The sequence below is a fragment of the Tamandua tetradactyla genome, chromosome 8 (assembly GCF_023851605.1).
Source record: "Tamandua tetradactyla isolate mTamTet1 chromosome 8, mTamTet1.pri, whole genome shotgun sequence".
Classification (NCBI taxonomy): Eukaryota; Metazoa; Chordata; class Mammalia; order Pilosa; family Myrmecophagidae; genus Tamandua; species Tamandua tetradactyla.
In genome coordinates this window covers 117119257-117143436 of record NC_135334.1, presented here as the reverse complement: position 1 = coordinate 117143436, position 24180 = coordinate 117119257, and the positions used below count along the sequence as shown (strand labels likewise).

Sequence of the window (24180 nt, the reverse complement as noted above, 5' to 3'; positions counted from 1 at the left end):
TGGGAACATTCTCACTGGGCCTAAAAAAAAAATGTTATAGACAAAGTAAATGAGAATTCTCCACTGGGAAAATGAGCAGGAAGTTGTAGGCAAAGATAAGGTATGCCCCGACCCAGACATAAGGAAGATAACTAGGGGTTCCCAAGGTGTGTGGGGAATTTGCAGAGCTGAATTCAAAGTAAAATGAGGGGCCCCTTGTTCCAATAGTGGGAAACGGATATGGAAACAGGTAATAAAATATACAACTCTTGTTCTTCCTTCCACAGTCTCTCTCTCTGCCTGGCATTAGTTGCTATTTAATGTTGCTGTCTTACAGGTGGGGATTCACAGGGTAAATGGGACCCTCACAGGAGCCCAGAGGCCTGCTTGGTGCCTCTTGGGCACACAGTCACTTGGATGCCTGGTTCCCCCAGCCAGCAGACCCCTCTCCTGCCAGTCACCAGGTCAACACTCTGTCAGCCCACTAGAGGTGGGGAGGTCAATCCCCCTTCCAAAGGATCCCCAACTCAACCCACAGCTGATGCAGGATAGCCCAAAAGATTGCATGACTCAGGACATGCTCAGAACTGCTCAGGAATGGGTGACCATCCCCACCGAGTGGCCCTTTGAATGGGGGGCTGCCAAGCTGGAACTGGGACAGCATCTGCCCAGCGTCACACCTAGAGGCAGGAGCGCACACTGCGGACCAGCCCTTCCTGCACCTGTGCCCAGACCCCAGCCGGGGAGGAGGGCGGCAGCTGAACCCTAGCCGCCTGCTGCTGCCGGGACCCAGAGGGCAGACATCACAAAGCAGGGGTGAAGAGGAAGAGGTCACAGGGCTTGGGTGCCTGAGTAGTGGGTGGCTGAGAACCCCTTCAGGGGAGGTGGGGAGTCGGGGGTCAGTGCACTGAGTCCAGGCTCCAGATCTAAGTCCTCCATTGCCCCATCTGGTGCTCCCTCGAAAACACACATTCGAAGGCAAATTATTAAGAATTTCAAGATGGTGACAGCAGAGCATGAAACACCAAGCGCTGTGCCCATGGACTGGTTACTGGCCCACGAAACAGACCCTGGGACTGGTGTTCAGTTGTCAGATACATACCTTCCATCTGTGGTCGACAAGGCCACTGCATGCGTGCCTCAGTGTAAAGCAGCTAGGGCCTGGATTAGAGTAGAATGCAAAAAGCTGAAGAGCAAGTGAAAGGAAACAGGATGCTGAAACTGTCTGGGATTGTACACGTAGGAAGGTCAGAGGTTGGCACATAAGGCCATCAAGGCACAAGATGAAGTGAGTCGAGGATTGGCTATGAAACTTAACAAGGGGGTCAGGTCGGGATGCTGAGAAAGCTCAGCTCTTCAAACAATTTAAGAAAATAGCTGTGGATTGGTAGAAGCCTCTCTGTGACAAAATCACACAGTTTACTGTTTCTTATCAAATATTAATGTCTTCAATATAGAAAAAATAATCATTAGTACTATATGTATCTTGCAGTACATGCGTAACAATCAAATGCACTGGTAAATCTGACATTGACATCATTCCTTTTTGGTTGAAAATTAAATATCACAGTTTCAAATGTGGAACAAAATCTTAAAACCTTGCATTAAATAGTGTTATTTGTACACATTACTGATATCTGTGGACCTGTAATAATATTTACATATCATTGAGACAGAGTATACATAGTCCTCATTTTCACTTAATATTACCTATAAATATTTTCCATATATTGCATATTATTAATCTTCATCACTTTTATTGATATATAATATTCCACCAAATAGATGATTTCTAGTTGTCCTAAGTCATTTTCCCATTATTGGATAATTCAGTTTGCTCTCTGAGCATTCTTGACTATATATAAAATTTCAGGAAACTTCAGTTTTTCACATATACAGCCTTCTCTCTCTTTTTGATATTTAAGCACTCTTTTGCAAGTAGATTTTTTTTTGAGAGGCAACAATGACACATATCCTTCTTATAAAACAAAAACGGAATAAGCAAAATTGCTATTGCTAAAACAAAAGCAAAACAGAACAAGCAAAGAAAAAGGATGTGCTCTAAGCCTGCTAAGAAGAGAAGCTAGGTTTAAAATAGAATCAGCTCTGCTGATGGTTAGTCTTTGAAGACGATTGTATTGATTAAAACCCAATATTGTTGGAAACATTTCCTAATGAAACAGTATGGTCTAATGCCCTGAAGGTGTTTTAATCATCAATTTTACAAAAGAAAACTCCAGTTTTACAGAAAGCAAACTACCACAGAATTTGTAGAGTTATAGTTTTCTCTAGAGCTTCTATAGTTGAACACATTGACCTTTGATGGTGCAATTTTCTGTTAGTGTAATTAGCCACTTTAGATTCACTAAAACACATTTGTCATGCCCCAAAGATAATGGCTTCAGAGAAGAGAAAGTGGAAAGATTCAAAGAGATAAAAACAAAAAGACCAGGTTTTCTGCATGAAGGAGGTAAACAGTTTAGAAAAATATCAATATTGCTTGCTTGCATGATTATTCACTGAAACAGAGTCTGGGAATACAAGGTCATATTTGAGGGGAAGTAATACATCTGAAATTGTTCATTTAATAATAAAAAAAGCATTACTGAGTGCAAGGTAGCTATCAAAACTTGTTTAATGACATCATAACAAAATATTGAGAAGCAAAGCTTTAAAGTGGATGCCCATTTATCTAATTCTTCATCAAATGAAAATCCTGTTTATCCAAGTTAAGATTTTTGAATTGGACTCATAAATTTCATCAGCAGTAATTCTTTCTGAAGCACTGCACTATTCAAGATTTGAAAACTGAGGATTTGCCTTTAATCCTTCATCTGCATTTCATTGTAAAGATGAAACATGTCCACGAGTTATTCTGTGAAGAAGAAGGTGGGATTATTTATCTCTTTACTTTTGGTCATGGATACTTACAAAATAGAAAAATTAAATATTGTTACTGATTTATTTTGGGAATGAGAATTTTAGACATACATACAAAAAAAGAACATTTATATTTGGTGCTCAGGAGATGTTGTAAAATTGAGAATCTTTCTTTATCCCCCAATCCCTTGCCTTTCACACAATGGAGAAGCAACGATATGAAAGTGCCGGTGCTAAATTTAGGTAATATTTACTGTGTTCTTGTTTAATAAAAAATAGCTAGAAACATTTAGATGTTATATCCATGAATACAGAAGAGATTATTGCAAGCTCATCTATATTGCTAAATTTCTACCTCTGTTTTATAATCTGCTGTTCAGTGGTTTAGCCAGGATCCCAAAACACTGTAAATATTTAGATCCTTTTCTTTCATTGCCTCCTTAAGAAAAAAATCAGCTTTGATTTAAAGTATAAAATTGAACACACAGCCTCTATTCATTTATCAGTTGACAATACCAAAGCCAGAATCAGAGCACAATTTTCTCCTAACAGGAGGCCCTGGGCAGACTTTTCCTTTGTGGTCCCTGTAGGAAAAGGTATTCCTGCTTGATGCATACAGGCTTCTGAGAAAACTTCCTGTTTCTAAAGATATTTTCATTGAGGAGATGATATGAACAATCATGTAATATTGTGCAGAGAGCATAAGCAGAGACCTGAATGTTGTCTTAGGGTTTCCATTTATTTATTCTGTGATCATAATAATACAACATAATTTCATTGGGATCATAGTTGAAACAGTATCCCAGTAGGATATTAAAAGTAATTAGTACCCCTTGGTTGAATCATGAAATATTATTTTTCCCAGATATATCTATTAGTGGTTTTAGATTGCCTTTATATATGTGTATATATATATACATACACACACACACATATATATATGCCTTATGGAGATCTTTGTTCTCAACTTTATTTGAGGAAGGATAATGCACATCAACTGATACTATGTCCTAACACAACATCCAGAAGCAGAAGTCCTACAAGATAATTTAGAGTCCCTTACCTGTGAGCTCTATCAGTTAGTTTCCACTGCTGAGACAAACCCCCCCATCCCCGACTAAACCTCCTGGCATTTATCTCATGATTCTGTGATTCAACAAATTAGATTTGGCTTAGCTGAGTGGATTTTAGTTGTGTTCACTCACACATTTGTGGTCAGTTGCTGGGTCAGTTGAAGGAGAAGGCTGAATATACAATGTTGAATAGAATTAACCTGGGGAAGTCTGCCTAACACAGATTTTCACTATGCCAGGAAAGACCTCTTTAAGGAATGGGCAACTGTACTGAATCTTGAAAAGTGGAAAGGAGTTATTGGTGAGAAAGGGTATAAGTGAGGTTTAGGGAAGGATTTTAGGCAGTGGGTAAAGCAATTGGAAGGGAATGGAGATAAGAAAATGCATGTTACATTGCAAAGATGGAAAGTGCTACATTTCCTTAATTTTAAGACACTATCAGGGTCTTAAATATTAATAAACTATCAGTTCATCATCCATTAATCACAGCTCTTTAAAAAATGCTATAGAATTGATGATAAACCTCCTGATTTTCAGAAATTGTGAAATGTGGAGGAAAGTGCAAATTAGATACCAAAAAGTAAAATGCTTTGATATGGCTGCATGAGTAAAGATGGGAGTAGGAAGAGCTGAGGGTGACATCATCAACAAGAATGAGCTTATCACCTTAGCGTATTGGAGTAAAATAGGGGACAGTGACTTAACGTCAAGAAAGAAAGTGACATAATTAAATTTGGGTTATAGAAACATTATTCATTCTCTGTGTAAAGAGCTCATTGGCCAGAAGTAATCCTAGAGGTTGGCAACAAAATTTGAGAACCTACAGCAATAGTCCTGACCAGAGTATGATTCAGGGCATTAAGGTAGAAACAGTGGAAAAAGAAAAAAATGGATAGATTAAACAGTTATTTAGAAGTTATAACTGAAATGACTTGAAAATTGATCAGACAAAAGTTAAAAATTCTTTGCTATTAATTCTTCACACATCATGGTATCTTCCACACGCTGTCAGTCTTAGAGCTCCATTTCCCCCAAAAGCCAGTACCATCCTTTCACCCTGATACACACACACACACACACACACACACACACTCACACACACACACATACCAGAAGAGCACCCATTAGCAAAACAGTTCCATCACTTCCTCTCCCCTTAGTTTTAAACCCAGCTCCCACTGTCTGTACCTCTCTCTGCACCACTATCTCTGCCAATGTCAGGTGAGCTACTGTATTTGACATGAGCTTGGACAGAAAGAAAACAGAACAGAGCAGGGTGAGGTCCATATAATGCTTTCTTCTTCTTTGGGGGAGCTGTTTTCTTTGGAGGATCCTCCTTAATTAAACTGGATGAAATATGTAAGAAATATAGACTAGGGCTGAGAGGTGTGACTGGGGATTAACTGCAGGCAAGTGCCAGTCCATTTTGGGGGTGATGGAAAGCTTCTAAAGCTGGATTGTGGTATTGGTTGCACAACTCTATAAATTTACTAAACTCATAAGAATTTTATACTTCCAGGGAGTGAATTTCATAGTATGTAAATTATACCTTAATAAAACTATTGAGAAAAGAACTATAGAGAGACAAACACAGGTTTAGGTTTAGGTTGTGGCTTCCTAAATTCTAGACAATTCCATAAAGTTAATTTTAATGGTTACCTAGCATGCTTCTTACTGTACTTTCTATTATCTTTGTTCATTCTGGCGTATTCATGCCAATGAATTCAAAGTTATCACAATTCTTTTAGAGATAGCTGCTTTCTCTAAGGAACTTTTTTTTCCAGTAGGGTTCGGGGGCAAAGAAAAATATCATCATTAATGAGTAGATGTTCGTCACGCGCCTACTATGGGCTGGTCTTCCTTATATGTCCTGGTTGTTGAATAATGAACAAAATAGACAATAATATTTGCTCTCATTGAAATTATACCTCTTAGACTTTATCAGCTTAGAACATTTCTAAAATATCTGTAGAAGCTTTGGGTTACTGCTGTCGTGGGTACTATCAAAATTGTTCCCAACTCCAAATTGCCCTTTAAAAATTAGTTGAGGAGGGTGGTGCAATGGGGGCTCAGTGGCAGATTTCTCGCCTGCCATGCCAGAGACCCAGGTTCATTTTCCGGAGCCTGCCAATGTGAAAAAAAGAATGAGTTGAAATGTTTAGTGCTAAGGTGTCCTAGTCAATTCCTGTACTACAAATGGGATTTTATTTATAATTTTTTCATTCTCTTGGGTATTTGTGAAGGGAGTTGATGTGTGGATGTGCGTGTGTCTGTATGACATTTGGATGGAGAAAAGAGAGGAGGTAAGTCATTTTATAGCTAAAGTTATTATTGGTGAGATCATCTCTTATGCAAAGCATCTGTAATTGGATGGACAATAAATACTTGCAGTATGATTTAATAAAATACAAGTAAAGAAATGGATAATTTATAAACTGAATTTATAGAAGACGACCTAATTCTCAGGTATGTTTTCTGACCGAAACATAAACTTTTTCACACGTTTTAGAGCTCACCTCCTTGCCAACAGCCAGGTTTCAGAAGTGAGTTCAGACAAGGAATGAGAGATGTTCTGAGAGAGAAAGATTTCAGAAAGCCAAATCCCCCGTTACAAAGCAGAAAAATAAAAGTTTATTCAGTTAAATTAGGTGTGCAGGCAGGGGTGGATATTATGTGGTATAAAAGAAGGTTTTTCAACAGTGGCACCATTGATATTTTAGGTCAGAAAACTTTTTTTCTAAGGAGGGGTGGCAGCGTGCTGCCCTGTGCATGGTAGCTGGTTTAGCAGCATACCTGGACTTGACTGTCTCCAGGTCAGTTGTGTGCCTCCCCCCCCAGGTTGGGACAGCTAGAAACATCCCCGAATGGAGTCAAATGTCCTCTGAGGGGCATCAAAGCCCTCCTTCTCCCCAGTCCCTGTTAAGAAGTGCTAGTGTAGAATGAAGGGCTATTTTAGATTATAGGGTAATCGTGTGTCCAGGACTACCTGGGAAAAGCCTGCTTTGTGCCTGCTGTCATGTATAATTAATAGTGGCCCCCACTCTTCTCAACATTGTCCATGTTGGTTGCATAAATTATATGATCAGTCTAATAATAGATCATGCCATCTCAATCTGCACCAGTAGCTTTTGGAGCAGTGCAGAGATACCTGTAGTGCAATGACTGGGGAACTTGGTTTTTCAATGGTCTTTATTTTCTCTTAGCCTAAGGTGGAGTTGGCTGTTTTTGCTGTGGTATGGGGATGTTAGCTTTGGGTAGCCCTTATGAAAGTCGAAACATCCCTACCTCTTAGTGTCAAAAGTATGTGCTTTGAGCCATACCACAATAGATTCCCATCACAGAGGATATCTGTCTCTCACATGTTGGGTAATAGCTTTCCATTTTAAGGGCATCAGACTAAATCTATTCATGTTGATATGGTATTAAAGGTCTCCTATGATGAAATCCCCAAACCTATAAAATGATGATAGCCTCAATGACTCAAATTTGAGTATTCCATTCATTCATTCAGTGATTTCCCATTTTATAGCACCTATCATATTCAGGCATTGAACTAAATACTAAATCCACAAACATGAAAAGACACGATCATCACTCCAGAGGAATAAATCATACACAATGTGGTTATTTCCCTAATAAGACTATATGTCAAGTTCAGTAAGAAGATAGTGAAGGGAACAAGAATTCTACCAAAGTAAGGGAAGGTACACTTAGAGTAAGGATTGGTGCCTGGCAATGAGAACTGGCATGAATAGATGAGTGAATTCTATGGCTTCTTGGGCCTTTCTTCTTTTGAACGTTGACCTGTCATAAATTCTCTCTTTGAGACATTCAGAATGTGTAGGTGATTTGTATGAGATCACTTCCAGGGGCCAATTAGTTAATGCTCCTTAGCACTCTCCAAAACTTATGTAGAGAATGTGAATTTAATACTGAAGAAAGAGTGATGCTATAGGATAAGGGTACAGGTCACAGATTAGAAAAGGACTGGTGTAGGAGCACAAATTTCATTCACAAGAATAAAAGATTGACTGAGGATCCTCATTCCAAATGCTGAGTGCTAGACTCATATCAGCTTGATTCTACGAATTAGGAATAAAATGCAGGCTAAAATAACTATTGTCCTTAGGCTTACTGGCTATGATTCTTCAGTCCAGGTGAGCAGTTACTAATAAGTACAGGTGTTTTATCCTCCTCCGACTCTCTATCAGAGACCTTTGTCTTTGCTGCTTTTTTTCTGCATAAAATTAAAATAACCTACAACTTTCCATGGTTATATTTCCAAGGTCATTTGCTTTCCTGTTTGGAAGTCAAGAAAATAAAGATAAATTGGAAGAAAGGAAAAGAAAATGAGGAGGTGGGCAGGGATGCTGTGATTTGTCTCCTGTGTTGGTTATTTTGTATGTGCTCCATTGGGATGTAATTTTATAAGGGGAAAAATGAATCCATTAAATTAGATTGGGGGGAAAAGACATAGCCACATTTTGCAATCTTTCCATTTATATTATCCAAACCACTACTGTGTGAAGAAATTTCTCCTTCCACTGGTTGGGAGAGGAGTATAGTTTATAAATAGTTGCTTATTCCTAGAAAAATGTGTCATTCTTAAGATTATCATTGTGTGACATTGATGAATAATGTTTCCTGTATAAATGTCTCTAGACAAGCAGTCTACATAAGAACTATAAATGTTTATATGGAATATTATAATCTTAGAGCTGGTAGGAAAGTATATTCATAATTTTATAGAGTAAACCCAACCAGAGAAGCTTAAAATGATACAGCTAATTTGTATAAGTTGTCTCAGACTAGAAATCAAATAGTTCTACATCTAATTATATTCCCTTTGCACTGCTTCTGATTTTCCAGTAAGATTATAGTATTGGCTTTTAATGTCCTGCAACTTAAAGTTAGGGTGATGGGCATCTCCTGGCCTGCCAGGGATTTTCCTGGTTTTAGCACTGAAATCCCCAGTCACAAGAAACAGCTCAGGAAAGCCAGAATGGTTGGTCTTCTAGTGATCCACACTTAACCCTTTCTCTTTATTTCTCACTTACACATTAACTCAAGGCCTAGAAACCTGAAGTTTTCATAAAGTATGTTCAGTTTGCCTGCTTGCTTTCATACCCTGTCCTGCAAGGTGTTAACCGTACTGCCCTGAGAAATGGACAAGAGGAACCCCTGCCTTGAGCTCATGCTTTGGAGGACCAGGCTCTGGACTCCTCTGGCCAAGTTCCATGGAGTACAGGGTCTTGTGGCCAATGGGTACACAGGGATCATGACTCCCTTATCTAGACAACGCTCCAGCTACAGAAACCCTGGAGATCCCCTGTTACAATAGCCCAGTTCACTTCTGGGGCATGCGTGGACCTCTTCACCTCTAGCGTGTGTACCACCAAAGCCAAGGTGGACAAAGGACAGCTGTTTGCAGGTGACTGGAGAGGGTGGTGTGTAAGGAATTTTAAAAAGTGAGCTGAATGTCTCCATGTCTGTGTGCAAGTCTCCTGGTAGGGTGAGGAGGAACCAGGCTGGAAAGAAAAACAGGGAGCGGTGGGTCAGGGGTTGGAACCCGCAACTCCACGTCCCAAGATAGTGCACTGATTTCCAAGGCGCTAGGGAATTTTAAATCCAGACCTGGCCTTCTAGAGAAGAATGAAGGGGCGCTTGTCAACAGAAGAGACTTGAATGCATTTGATTTCACAGCTGGTTAGCCTAATTTAAAATTTTGAACCATTTTGGGTGTCTGGGCCTGCATTTGTATGCTGTTCCAGCTTCTACACTTATTATGGGAGGGGCTGATCTCTGCTTCCTCTTCGGTCAGATTTGTTCCTGGTGTTCCCCTGGGTGTATTTGGAAATGCTAGCTCTCTGAGCAGCAGAATAATCAATCCGCTTAGGACGCATGGGCGTCTATAAGCCCTGGGTTTCTATATCGTATTCAGGGTCCAGTTCTTCTTCTCTGGACCCAGTTCCATTATCCTGCCTGGCCAAGAGCTCCAGACACTGAGGAGGAGGGTATGGGTCTGCTGTCTGCTTTTCTTCCATACCGAAAGCAAAGAAAAAGTCTCTTCCTAGGATAAACATGGAAGGCCTTCTTGCCTCAAGACTGACACAGAAGAATCGTTGGACTGTGCTTCTCTGGGGACAGTGACTTTCTTTCAACTTAGTTCAAGTGCACAAGGGATATGTCATGTTTTCATACATAGTCACACTTTTCAACTGTATACGTTGCCATTTTAGTAAATTATTGAACTACTTTAACAGAGTTACCAAATGCCATAAATCCAGATCGAAATGCTTAAAAGCCAAAACAAAAAACGAAAAGTTAACCAATAGCAGCAGCCACTCTTCACTGAACATTAATAATGTGCCAGCTTTGCACTCAATGTTTTACATCCATTGTCATAGTCAGTCCTTGCAACAACCCAATGAACAAGCAGTTCATTTTTCAAATGAGGAAATTGAGGTTTTCGAGTATCTAAATGTTTTCCCCAAGGCACACAACCAGTGTGCAGCAAATTTTCCTATGGGGAGTCATTAATTAGTTAGCTAATTCGGGAAACATTTATTGCAAGCCATTCACATGTCATATCCGGTGCTAAGACCTCCCAGTTTGTCATATAAGTGGACATAAAGCAATACTTATGGAATGTGTTGCCATGTGGAGGGCTTAGGATTCTTTGGGAAATCAAAAGAAGGACACTGAACTCAACCCTACGTAGAGTAAATGTCTGAGAAGTTTTTCATTAGAGGTGTCAAAGCTGGAGTTGAGTCTGAAAGAAAAAGGTGAAATCTGAAACTGATGCAATGAGGACAGATTTGGCAGGCAGAGGGCACAGTGCAAAGTCAAGGAGGCATGAATGTTGCAGGAAGATTTAGAGAGTGGTAATTATTTCACTGTGGTCAGAGAGGTTTATAAAGGAGGAGCAGATGAAGCTAAAGCTTTAAAGGAAAACAGAAAATATTAAAGATGATTCTCATGATCTAGAAAACACCAGTATATTTTATCTTTATAGGTTCATAGACATATATAACATTACTGCAAAAAGAACACCTAAAATCTTGCAGTTCACTAACATACAGTAAATATGAGGAAAGATGAAACCTAGATACATCGAAGTGACTTACTCAATCTGAGAGCTAAAAAGTGACAGAATGTTATCATTCTGAATCCTGAATCCCAAGGCTATAACAATCACTTTTGAGGATACTATTTTACTTTACCTTAGCTAATCTAACAAATAAATTCAAAGCTAGATGAATGAATATTCTCCAATTGCAAGCTGAATTACACTGAATAAAAAATTTTGCTGTAGAAGACCGAATGAATGTGGTACCCCAGGGAGAGGGTGATTATCCACTTAGAAAAATATATTTATAACCATTTTGCTTACAGGAGTCATCCCAGTTGTTGTGTGTAAAATACCATTTTAATGGCAAATAAGACTTGGCATGCAGGGTGTAATAGCACATGTAATTGCTGAAAGGTGAATGCCCTAAAGTCAAGACCTTTCTGAGTCCTCCCTATGCACCTCTGCCATCTGGACCACAGAGGTCCCAATTCTAGGAAACTCTATATGAGAAGGACTGAGTGTCAGCACTTTAGATTGACATCCAACTTAAATAGCCTGGTCTTTGTCTCATTCCCCTAATGAGGCCCCTGCCCTGTAGTCAACCTATTATAAATGGGTCTCCATATTATTACCGAGTCTATTCTTCTCTTCCCAATCTTCTCCAAAGATGCACTCAGCTCTAATCCCCACCCCGTAATTGAACCCCAGTTCCTTTTTATAGATATTCTTGGTCCAGCCATCTTCCTGGAATTCTAAACTCATGCACCCATGGATGGGCCCTTTGCACATACTGAGATATAATAAAACTTTCTATCAAACCCCTCTTATGCTTGTCGATATACAGAATTTCCTTATACGTCTTTCCTTATACAAAGTTCAGTTTGAGGGACAAGGATTCATTCTGACATCTAAGGCTGGGACTAGACCCTTAGTGTCCAACTCAGGCTAGTTCTGACTTTATCAGCCTATTCTGTCCAACCTCAATTAGCCAGAATGTATTTTATTTTTTAAATCTTTAAAAAATATTTTTATTCCCCATAGACATATAACTTCTTCTGCTAGAGCCTGTATTATATTGAACAACTAATAACAGGTAGTATGCTCTCCATAATGTAGAGATTGTCTGGTGAGAGTCCTTCAGGAGAGAGTTAGGATTCTGGGGAGTAGAGGTTAACAGGGACCCACTTTTTGAAAAATATTCAGTCATATCCAGGGACCATTCATCTATCCGAAGAGCACGTTTGCCACATCTCTAGCGAAAGATGTCCTCTGTTTGCTGTGTAAATTTGGAACGACTGCTAGTATATCCCCCTTTTCTTCTTAGAATTGGGCTTCTGATTTTCCCCAGCTTTCATTTTCCTTAGGAAGGGGTTCTCAAAGAGGCTAAAGAACTCACTCTGAGAAATGTTCTAAGCCACAGCTAATATTTAAAGATCTGGAATTGTCAGGAAGAACAGGTGAAAGCACAATATATTGGAAAGGTTGGGTTCACATGTTGTTTTATTTAGAAAGAGCCTCTGTGCTATTTCTAATTATAGAAAAGAACAGACTGTATAGAATGAGATCTTGGTCTGGCAGTCAGAACCTGTTTCCAGGTACATCTCCCCACATAGCTGGTTCTAGAAGGTGCCTGTTTTAGTTTACTAGCTGCCAGAATGCAATATACCAGAAACGGACTGGCTTCTAAAAAGGGGAATTTAATAAGTTGCTAGTTTACACTTCTAAGGCAGAGAAAATGTCCCAATTAAAACAAGTCTATAGAAATGTCCAATCTAAGGCATCCAGGGAAAGATACTTTGGTTCAAGAAGACCAATGAAGTTCAGTATTTCTTTTCAAGTGAGAAGGCACATGGTGAACGCAGTCAGGTTTCTCTCTCAGCTGGAAGGGCACATGGTGAACATGGTGTCATCTGCTAGCTTTCTCTCCTGGCTTCCTGTTTCATGAAGTTTCCTGGGAGGCGTTTTCCTTCTTTATCTCCAAAGGTCGCTGGCTGGTGGACTCTGCTTCTTGTGGCTATGCCATTCTGCTCTGCTCTCTCTGAATCTCTCTTTCTCCAAAATGTTTTCTCTTTTATAGGACTCCAGTAAATGATTCAAGACCCACCCTCCACCTAATCCAGTTTAACAACCACTCTTGATTAAATCCATCTCCAGGGAGTTGATCTAATTACAGTTTCAAATATGTAATATTGAATAGGGATTAGAAGAAATGGCTGCCATTACAAAATGGGATCAGGATAAAAACATGGATTCTCTCGGGTACATACATCCTTTCAAACCAGCACAGTGCCTTTGCCTAAATCATTTGAAGTTGCCTTTTGTCAGCTTGTCCTGCTATCTTCTAATTGGAAATTAAGTTTTATTTTGTTTTGTTTTGTTTTTACAGCCTCACTCATCCTGAGGATTTTGTCCTTCTGTAAGGATGCATGAATATTCTTTGTAAACACTTAACCAACAGTGAAAATCAAAACAGGAGCAGGGCAGGCCACGATGGCTCAGCAGGCAAGAATGCTTGCCTGCCATGCCAGAGGACCTGGGTTTGATTCCTGGTGCCTGCCCGTGTAAAAAAAAAAAAAGACAGGAACAGAAAAAACACAATTACAAAACAAGTAAAACCTTGTTAAAATTGGTGGCAAGGAATATTTGCATGAATTTCGGATTCGTCTTTTGTTATTTAAGCACGTTCGGACTTCAGTTTCCTAACTGGATGCCTTAGTTCTGTTCTCCTCCTATTGTCCTTTTCTGCACAATAGCTGGCATGAGTTTCCCAAATCCTAATACCCTCCTTTTTCATGGCCCCTCCCCCCGGATCCCTTTTGCTATTAAGACCGCATCCAATACTTTATCATCACCTCTTTGGCCATCCATATAATCTGGCCCCTGCCACCCATTCTAACTTCACTGGCAACAGTCCATTTCCTCTGCATTAATTTCACTTACAAGAGTCTTTCTCAAACCCTCAAACACCCAAACTCATTCACTACTTAGGATTATTGCACATTCTGTTTCTTATGCCTTCCCCGAGATCTTGGCATTGCTGTGCATCCATATCATTGAACTTTCAGCTCTACAGTCATTTTTGCAAAGGACCATCTTTCTCCTACCAGCTCAGCTAAAGCAATGCCCACTGTTCAGTCCTCTTTATCCTGATCCCCTATTTTTGTCCTGGAAGGCATCCATCTCCATCTGATGTTATATTTTTGGTTCAATGATTATTATCTGTCTCCACCCACAAGAATATGAGTCCTGTGTTGGCAGGGACTGTATCTTGTTCACTGCGGAATCCCCAGGGCTCAGATCAGTGCCCTGAACATAGCTGGCATTCCCAGAATATTCATTAAATTAATGGACGCTTCAGTGAAAGGAAATTCAGCCCATATAATCTAAAACGTATCCTGTGTTTGCTGTTTATAGAAACCATAATTAAATATAATTGAATATCTTATATTACTACCATTATTGCAATTTTATTCTAATTCAGTTATATATTCATGAGAATCTTTAGGTACAAAAGAGGGAACATCAGTGACACTATTTATATACAGGGCATCAGAATTTATAACGATAGTTTCCAAATATGTAGTTTTTTCATCAGTGAAAAAAGCATCAACCAAAAACAAATTCTATAGAAAACTGCAGGTCTTTTCTGGCTTTCTCTCTTCTCTTTCCCTCATTTTTTTCTCTTATATTCTCTCTCCTTTTCTCTTTTCCTTCAGTCTTCCTCTCCTCCTTTCTTTATGTAAATCAAAGATTTGATTGCATGCTGCCCTTCCTTAGCATATTCAATCTTTACGATTATGTATAATACCTAGATGAATCATTTCAGTCTCCACAATCTTGGAAGATAAGAGAAAAATAAGTGCCTTTTGCTGCAGATGTTATAAAGAAAATATTTCAGTTCCATAAAATAACAGCTAGTCAATATCATCTGGTGTTTAAAATAGGGATTTTAAAGTGAGGGCCATTGGCATTGAGTTTCAGCTCAATCACCCTTTGGTTTTCCCCTATTTTTGCTGCAATCTATATTTTTGTTTCTGTAAGATGATGCTTAATTAAACCTATATGATGGTTTAAATAGCATTGCAATCTAAAATTATATTAAATTAGAAACTAAAAGAGAGAATCATATCCCAGCATCTTGAGGATAAATATATCTGCACGTGTGTTTGTTAAGAGGGAGGTTTAAGCAAGCATGTTTGAGAGTTTACTCTGTGTTTGCTCCATGCTTGGTACTTTCAGAAAAGATTGCCAAAGTACTAACTTTCACATCAGCTTCACAAGATTACTATTCTAAATGTTTCAAATTTGCAGATGTACAATCTAAAGCACAGAAAGATTGCATCACTTAAATATCATGCAGAATGTTATTAGTTGAGTGAGAATGTAAGCTGATATCTTATTAAAAATTAAGTAGGGGGTCATAAACTATATAACAGTTCTAGAGGCAGTAATCATCTATATATGTTAAGCTAATAGGTCAATTTCAGAAACTAACTATGACAGTACTGATATGTGTCCTATCTCTATGTTAGAACTTCGGAAGGCTTTCTATTGGTAAAAGCATCGGAATGAGCTTCAGGAATTTTCCTTCTCTCAAGCCTTCCTTTCACTGCAGGAAGACATAAATACTAACATGCCTGAATTTTCAGATTAATGTCTTTCCTAGCCTGTGTCTCTAATCAATTCATGTGATGAGGAAATTCTGTGATTAAAAACCACATCACTAAAAATACAAGGAAAAAAAAAAAAAAAAGAATATGACCGATAGAAACAGACTTGGCTTTAAATGCTTAATATCATTTCTCTTTCTCTGAAATCCCTGGCTTTCTACCAGCCCCAAACTATGATAGCTCTATACACTTAAATTTTTCAGTGATCTCCCTAGATCTGTTTCTTTCTTCTATTAGATTATGAGCCCACTGATGGCGAAGACTTTGTTTTTCATAAATAAACTTGAATTGTAGAAAATTTATTATAGTAGTAATAATAGCATTAAGAGCAAATGCTTTGTTATAAATTGAATGTGTTCTCCAAAAAAATGTTCAAATCAATCTCAGGTGCCATGAATGTGATTTTACTGAAGCAGTTTTTAGTTATTAGTTATTAAGATGAGGCCAAACTCACTTTAGGGCATGTGACTGGTTTTCCTATAAAGAGAGGAAATTTGGACACAGTCATTAGGAAACAAACACAGAAAATGGCCATGTAATGGAGGACATATGACTGGTGTCCTCATAAGGAGAGGAAATTTGAACACAGTCATTAGGAAAGAGACAGACAGAAAATGACCGTGTAATGGAGGCAAAAATTAAGCTATGCTGGGGATGTCCAACAAGCCTCTGCCAGACCCCTACAGATTTCAGAGGAGGCATAGTCCTGTGGACACTTTGCTTTTAGACTTCTAGCCTCCAACATTGTGAGACAATAAATTGCTGTGTCTCTAAGGCATCCAGTTTGTGTTACTTTGTTATAGCAGCTCATGTATGCATATACTGCATTTACTATGTGCAAGATGCTTTTCTAGAATATAGATAAATGCTTACTCCTAACAAACATTTACAAGACATGCATTATTATCCCATTTTGCAGGTAAGGAAGTGGAGAAACAAAAAAACTAAGCAACTTGCCCAAGATGGCACAAATAGTAACAGCACATAAGAGGTATACAAGAAAATTAGGCTCGTCGAATAAATGCATTTTTCCAATTTCTCAATGTGTGTTCCATGTCTCATTTCCCACACATTCCAGTGCAAATGCTTGCTGCAAGATGTGACTATTGAAAAACCTTTGACATGTGTTCCATGCATCTTGCCTTGCAAACAAGTCTAAAATTATAGAAATCGGACATCCCTATGGGCCCTTCTGGTATCCTGGCACCATCAAGCCCAACTTCACACAGCTACTGAGAAAAGAGGAGGAAACTGTCCCATATGACCAGAATTAGGAGATGAAGAGCGGTCACTTTCACCAGGCCCTGGAGTCTCTTATTATCCAGAAAGAGGAGATGGGAAGGGAAACACATAGCATATATTTAAGCCACTGTGATGGAATTAGAGACATCTCGGTAATCTGTATAATTAGTGAATGAATGTGTAATTTCCACAAAGACAGAATTACTAGTTGGGGATTTTCTCCATGCCTTGAATGGTGGTGGCATTACAGGTTGTAAGGGTATAGGAGAAAATCCTTAAAGTGGAAGGACACATACAATCATGTCATAAAAGTGCCACCAGCCTGTCCACAAAGATGGCCTGTACCAGAGGCAGGATCACATCACCCTGTCCGGCCGCCCAGCCCAGTGAAAGTCTTCTGCCAACAGGCTTTGGGGTGAGCACACTTAGGTACTCCGCCCAGAGAACTCCAGCCCTCGCTGCCACTCTGAAGCTTGCGATACCTAATTTTTAACTAAAAGTATTGATTTCCCCCTACATAAAAGTTATATTTTTTAATTAAAAAAATGGGAAACTACAAAAATACATGGAAAAAATAATTCATGCATAGTCACACCACTCCTAGACTGTGCCATTTTGGTATATCCTTTCCTAGTCCTGGTCTATGCATTTGGAGATGTGTATATATTTATTAAATCTATACTTACACATGCGTATATTTATATGTGTATATATACACACAAATATACAATATGTGCTTATTACATATGCATATATTATTTATACATATTTAATGTGTAAATGTATATTATTTATAAACACATTTCATACATTGTTATACTGTGCAAATTAAACTATAGCTAGCCTGAATTATTTTCATTCTGCAAGCAATCTTTGTCTATAAATATTCCTCAACATGATTTTAATGGTTGTTTAGTATTCCACTGGGTGAATGCATCATCATTTACTTAATTTATCCACTTTTGATGATTTCACAATGAACAAGACTGGAGATGTAAATCTGGGATTTTTTAGCTTAATGATGTTATTTAAAGTAATGGGAATTTATGAGATCACATAGGTCTAAAATGTAAAGATTTTTCTATTTCTGCAACTTCGCACAAGGTATCTGGTGGTTTGTGGATCCTCAGCCAACTCCTAAGCCAAGTCTGGGTTGGTGGATGGCTGCTTTGTAGACCCCACTTCATGTTGGAGAGGATAGACATGCTGTGCTGCCAAGGGTGGGCTAATTAAATGACCCTGGAGGAGAAGGCCCTGCCACTGAGTGCCTTCCCTAGTAAGCCTCTGGGGCAGCTCTGTCACTCTGGTTTCTGAATTCAAGGTAGAATCAGGCCTTTACTTTGGACCTAACATCTTCCCTGGGCTATGGAATGGGAATAGAATGAGACATCTGAACATGTTAGAAAAGTGGGTAGGGGGTAGGTGAGAACTTGGAGATGGTTGCTGGGCCTGTGTCTGTGACTCAGTCCCAGCAGGGATTACACAAGAGCATAGACACCAGCAAGTGAGGATTACTGCGAGCTGTCTTAGAGTGCCAGGGCTGCTACAACAAATACCAAAGATTAGTTGGCTTAAACAACAAGAATTTATTGGCTCACTGTTTTAGAGGCTGAAAGTCCAAAATCAAACAGTTGGCAGGATCCATGCTTTCCTCGAGATCTGTAGCATTCTAGTGGTTTCTTGCTGGCAATCCATAACTCAATCTCTACTTCCAACACATGGCCATCTGTCTTCTCTGTCCCCTCCTGTGTCTAAATTTCCTCTGCCTATAAGGACTCCAGTTCTATTGGATCATGGCCCATCTGGATTCAGTTTCACCTCATCTTAACTAATAACATCTTTAAAGATCCTATTTACAAAGTGATTCATATCCACAGACCAGGGATTAGGATTTGACCATATCTTTGTGGTGGCACAATACAATTCATAATAGGATGCGTCTTAGAAGTTGCCTACCAGAGAGATAAATAAAAGAAAAGGAATAGATCACTCTAATTTGGGGTTTCCAAATATCTTCATAGAAGAGAAATCATTTGAATTGGCTTTAAGAAGAAGAAGAAGAAGAGGGATTTCACAAGACAGGAAGTATGGAAGGGATACCAGCATGAGTAAAGGCACAAAAGGATCAAAGTTCAGGACCCATTTATTCAAATGACAGCACAGAGCAGCTGCTGTATGCCACAGCCTAGTAGGGTTGGGGCTCAGGGCATTTCTGAAGTCTTCCTTGACTCTCAACAGAAAGACCATTAACCCAGTGTTCTAATTGCTGCTAAATGATGCTATCTCAGTTTTCTAGACCAGTGACTGTGTGTCAAACTTCATTAAGGAATCACGAGACTGGAGAGGATTATAAAGGGTCATGTAGCTTATCTCAGTTTATGGAAAAAGAATGGGCTTCATCAACAGAAATGTCTGACACTAATTTGGGCCACTTATCAACCATTTGCCCAAGTCATTTAATCTTGCTAGGTCCAAGCATCCATAGCTACAGAATGGAGCAATTATAATTACCTCAAACTGTCATTGGAAGGGAAAGGAGGTAACTATTGTAAAAACTCGTTGTTCAATGCCTGGCACAGAATAGACATTCAATAAGCTTTTCCTGTATTGCCTTGCTTTTCTACTTGTACTTCTTTGCCTCTGTATTTTCCTGTCTCCATTTAAGAATTTTCTTAAATTATTACAAAACAGAGGTTACCAATTAAAAAACAAAACAAAACACCTGCAAACAAAGGTTAGCTGTTTTTATATGATACCACTACTTAGCTATCTTTCCTATCCTCAGTGCAGATGGTTTAAAGAAAATAAAATAATGACAAATTTTACCCCATTTTAATTATTATACTTAGTAAATATATTTCTATATAATACAATAATACCATAATACATACCCAATACATGTTTTTAATTGGGTGATCTTTTACCTTGTGGTCAATAATATAAATACCCTGAAAGATAAAACTAGCACTACTGGTTGTACAAAATATAGAGAACTATAATAAGTACTAAGCAAACAGATGGTTAGTTAAAATGACTTAAGAATCTGTGTGTTTTTATCTTAAGAAAGACGTTTAATACCTGGGCTAATTATAGATATAGCACTGCCTGACACATTGTAATTTATGCTTCTATTCTGATTTCTTCTTTATTTAAAGAAATTAGGTTCCTTCGCATGAGGTGCTCCAAGCATCTGAGAACGTTATGCAAACTATGACTAAACTTAATTCTAATATTTAAAAATGTTCTTAGCAATACTCCTAGCTTTAACCTGTAACTTGCTTAGGGAAAAAAAAATTGAAATTGCTAGACCAGTCATTAGCAATGGAGGGAAAAAAAGAGGTATAACAGATGCAAACTGTCTTTGGCAAACCCAGTTTCACTGCAAAGAACATACCATCTTACTTAATGTATTTAAATATATGGCTTGTTGAAGAGAAATCTTGTGTTATCATGGGTCAATTGAAGTTCTAATAATGGATTTACAATTTGTTATGGATCACCCTCTGTCATTATCTAAATGTAAAGAATACGTGCCATCATCTACTTAACCATTATAGATTTTATTGCTTTCTGTCTTGATCTAATACATACTGTGGAAACTTAATATTCAAAGTTTGAGCATTCAAATTTTTGATTCTGTGTGAGCAAGATTTAAATTTCTTATAAATTTCCTGAAGAGTTAATAGGAGTTATGTGATCTGTAGGAAGGATGTGCAGAAGGTTTACTTAAATAATTAGCAATCCCAGTTGAGTATCCAGTACACAGACTTCAAATGTGGGTTTGCTTTACTCAAAATCATCGACCCAGTTCTTCCAGCAAAGTGACCAAGGTAGGCGAAGAAGGGAAGAGAGGGGACGGCAGGGAGGGCAGGAGTAGGAGCAGTTCTCTCCCAGTTTGGGGGACCTTTTCTAAAAGTTATCTGGGGTCCTAGGATCTCAGAATCCACTTATGTGGAACAAAACACTTTCTCGGTGGAAAAAATGCAACTTAAGTGACAGAGAAACTTTAGTAATGGTTCAAATGGCAGCTCATTTAGGAGGATACATGAGGAAACAAACGATTTTAATGGAAAGATGAATCTTAGAATAAGCACAGAACCTTCAGAAAATTTTCCATCCCATGAATGTGGAGATATTTGAAGTCCACCCAGGCATATGGCTCAAACATGAACAGTTTCCTTCATAAAAGACAAGTAGTAGATTCTCAATATATAATGGCTGTCTTCTCTTTATAAGGAAAAAGAAAAAAAGTTTAAAAAGAGAGGATTTCTATACAAACCAGATTTTTATAGGACTTAAGGAATTTTTTATTCCTTAAGGTAGTGTGTCTGGGACAACCCCCCGCCCCCCGCCAAAAGGGAAGCAAAAGCCAAGGCAGAATTAGACGTACAAGAAATTATCAGGAAGAAATGTCTCTGAAGGAGAAAAGCATGTGGGAGCAGGCAGGGAGAGCTTTCTGACCACCAAATGGTTCTGACACCTGTGGAAGGAGTGATGGGGGAGGGGGGTTGGGTGGGAAGCGCCTCAGACTTGAGTGCAGCTCTGAGAACATCTGACCAGGCTGATAGGGTGCTGTAGAAGAAACATAACCCTTCAAGGAGAACCATGCTGGGCAAAAACAGACCAGCTCAAGCACCACCTTCAGGCTGTCATTGAATGGAAGAAGCCTTGAAGAATGTGGTATGGGCATGAAATCTGACAGGGGTCCTGAAATTGGGGCCCTGGAGGAATCTCCATGCTGATTGCTTGCAGAGGTTTTCTCATGAAAGAAGACCTAAGCAGCATCCTTCCATGGCAGCCACAATTTATTCCTTGTGTTTATTCCAATTCTCTATCCTTATGGGTGAGCAGCTACTCCATGATTGCCATGGGCTTCCCTTTCCTGAGAGGTAAGTTCGCAAAGGGAGGAAAGTGGCACTACAGTTCCTGTCACATTAGTTTGAGTTGGAGGGCAGCAACAAGGATTCATCCTCTCCCTCCTCCACCGTCCACTGCAAAACCCCCTCACCCTCAGCTATCATCTTGGCAGGTCTTAGGAGCTTACCTGGTGATGTCATTCAAACCCTAATTCCTAAGTGAACTAAACCTCTGGAAATCGTACCTAAGACTGGTGTTGATGCATGTAGCCATTCACACTTAAGATCAGACAAGAAGTATCAAGTGGTACCCAATTGGTATCACCTGGGTTTCACGCATATCCCTCCATGCACATATTATACTTCCTCTTGACAATGAGGGCCAATTATGCCTGCTAAGATGGTGACTTATCTTCTTGCCTGTTGGTCCATAGACACAAGGACAGAATGAGTCCAAAATGTCTAGGTGGCAGCCTGTTTGTTGTTAATGAAAGTCTGCTTTGGTCCCTGGAGAGAGTATTCCTCCTCCAGGGTTCATAACTTCCAACCTCGCAGAGCCTATCCTTGAGAGGATAGAAGCACAAAGTCCCTAGGGGGTCATTGGGAGTGATGGTAAATGGGAATCATCCTGAGGTCATTTCCCAGATCCAAAAGTATATAACTGGATTAACATACCTGGGAGTTGGCAAAACCCCCATAACACTCATGGCTATTCCAAACTTAGCCCTATGTTTCTCTCTTCTACCATCTGCCCTGATCTGCCAAGGAGAATTACTGCCAGTGATCTGAGTGTCCCCCTCACCAGCCCATTCACAATGACCTTGGGGAAATTATGTGTCTTCTTGGATCTCCCACCAAGGAAAATTATCGGGTGGGTCTCCTAGCCATGCATGATAATATCCATTCTGGCATACCCACCACCATGAAGGTTTTCAGTCCTTACTTTTCTCTCTGCCAGGGCAACTCAGGCATCACATTGCATTCACTATGAGACAATGCTTTCTCCAGGCTTCTAAGAGTCATCCTAGCAGTGAAATTACACCTTTCCTATCCCTGAGCAACCTTAAATCTTGTTTTCTGAGAAAGTGTACCCTCCCCACCCCCCTGCCAAATCAACAAATTCTTGCTTATTCTTTCTTAAATTCTGCCCCTCACCCTTGATCAGGCACTCTGAAAATCCAGTCACAGGGGTTCACCCCTGGATCCTGCTGGTATTTGCTAACTAATTTCTACAGTCTCTCTGGAGTATAATCTCTTTCCTTAGTTATCAGGCCCAGCACGTCCATAGCCGATTTATGCCGAGATTTAACCTGGTTGTTGCCAGGCAGTAAAAGCTAAAGTACCAACAGCCTGACAGCAGCACTTGTTGCCTTGAGGAGGCAGAGGTTTCTGTAGCATCTTCCTGTAGAGAAGTTCTCGGTCCTAATCAAGAGGAATGGAGAATATCTGGTAGCTCAGATAGATCAGGAGAGTCTGCAAAGCCAAATTCCTTAAGGCCTTCCCTCCCAGATGTCCCCATTCCATGTTTCAGATCTCAGGTTTTCCAAATCAGGACCTAGACTTTGGCATAACAGATCTGCCTTTTCTGAGCATTCATTTGTCTCTGGAGCTCTGTGCCTCTAACTATTATCTCCGGGCTTACTATCAATTACATCTGCTCTTCAAATGCAGGACACTCTTTGTAGGGCTCTAAAGAGCCCTCTGGCCTCACCCTTAGCCTTTAACTGTTTGTTAACTGCCCTCAGTTTCTCTTTATCCCTCTGCCTGGTGTCCATGCAAGTTAGTGAGAATCAGCCTACTCCACTCTCCTTGTAGGCTTTCTTACATACCTCTCCAGTGCCTAAATCATCCCACCAGCAAGGGCATCCCCCTCTTCCAGTCTGTTTCCCAGGTTTCCACCAGTGCAATCTTCAACAATTAGTCCTTTATAAACTTGGTCCAGGAATTGTCCTTCCCTCATATTCCCATGGTGGACTCCTTCCTGCCAGCTGGATAGTGAGTATAATAGGATCTCAAAAATGCTCACTGTCTTCTTTCTCAGACCACCACCTGCACCAATTGTTTCAGTTTGGGTCCTCCAAGAAGCTGAAGCTAAAATGGAACTATATGTGCAAGATATTTATTGGGGGAAACACCAGTAAATGATCAAGGTGAAAGGAAACAGGAGTAGATAAGTAGGAACTTCAGTCTATAAATGAACTTTGAATATTGCACCCTTGAATAGGGCAAGGATAGGACAAAAAAAAGTGGGTCAAAAGAGTCTCAAACTGCAGCACAGTCCTAAGAATGTCAGGGAAGCAGATCCAGAGCCCCTAAGCAAAGGTCAATGATTTGAGGAGGTCCAAGTTGGGCAGGAATGACCGGGCTCGAATACTATCACTTTGCTTAGTCATTGGCTTGGAGCAACC

The 24180-nt window shown here is 39.6% G+C and overlaps 1 long non-coding RNA gene across 1 annotated transcript in view; it reads left to right on the top strand.

Annotated features, from left to right (window-relative positions):
• The window catches only part of LOC143643761 (uncharacterized), a 313677-nt gene extending 296988 nt beyond the window's left edge, over nt 1–16689 (top strand). The window contains exon 4 of the long non-coding RNA XR_013156379.1: nt 16594–16689. This is a non-coding gene — a long non-coding RNA (uncharacterized LOC143643761). The remainder of the gene's footprint in view (nt 1–16593) is intronic.
• The last annotated feature ends 7491 nt before the right edge of the window (nt 16690–24180 follow it).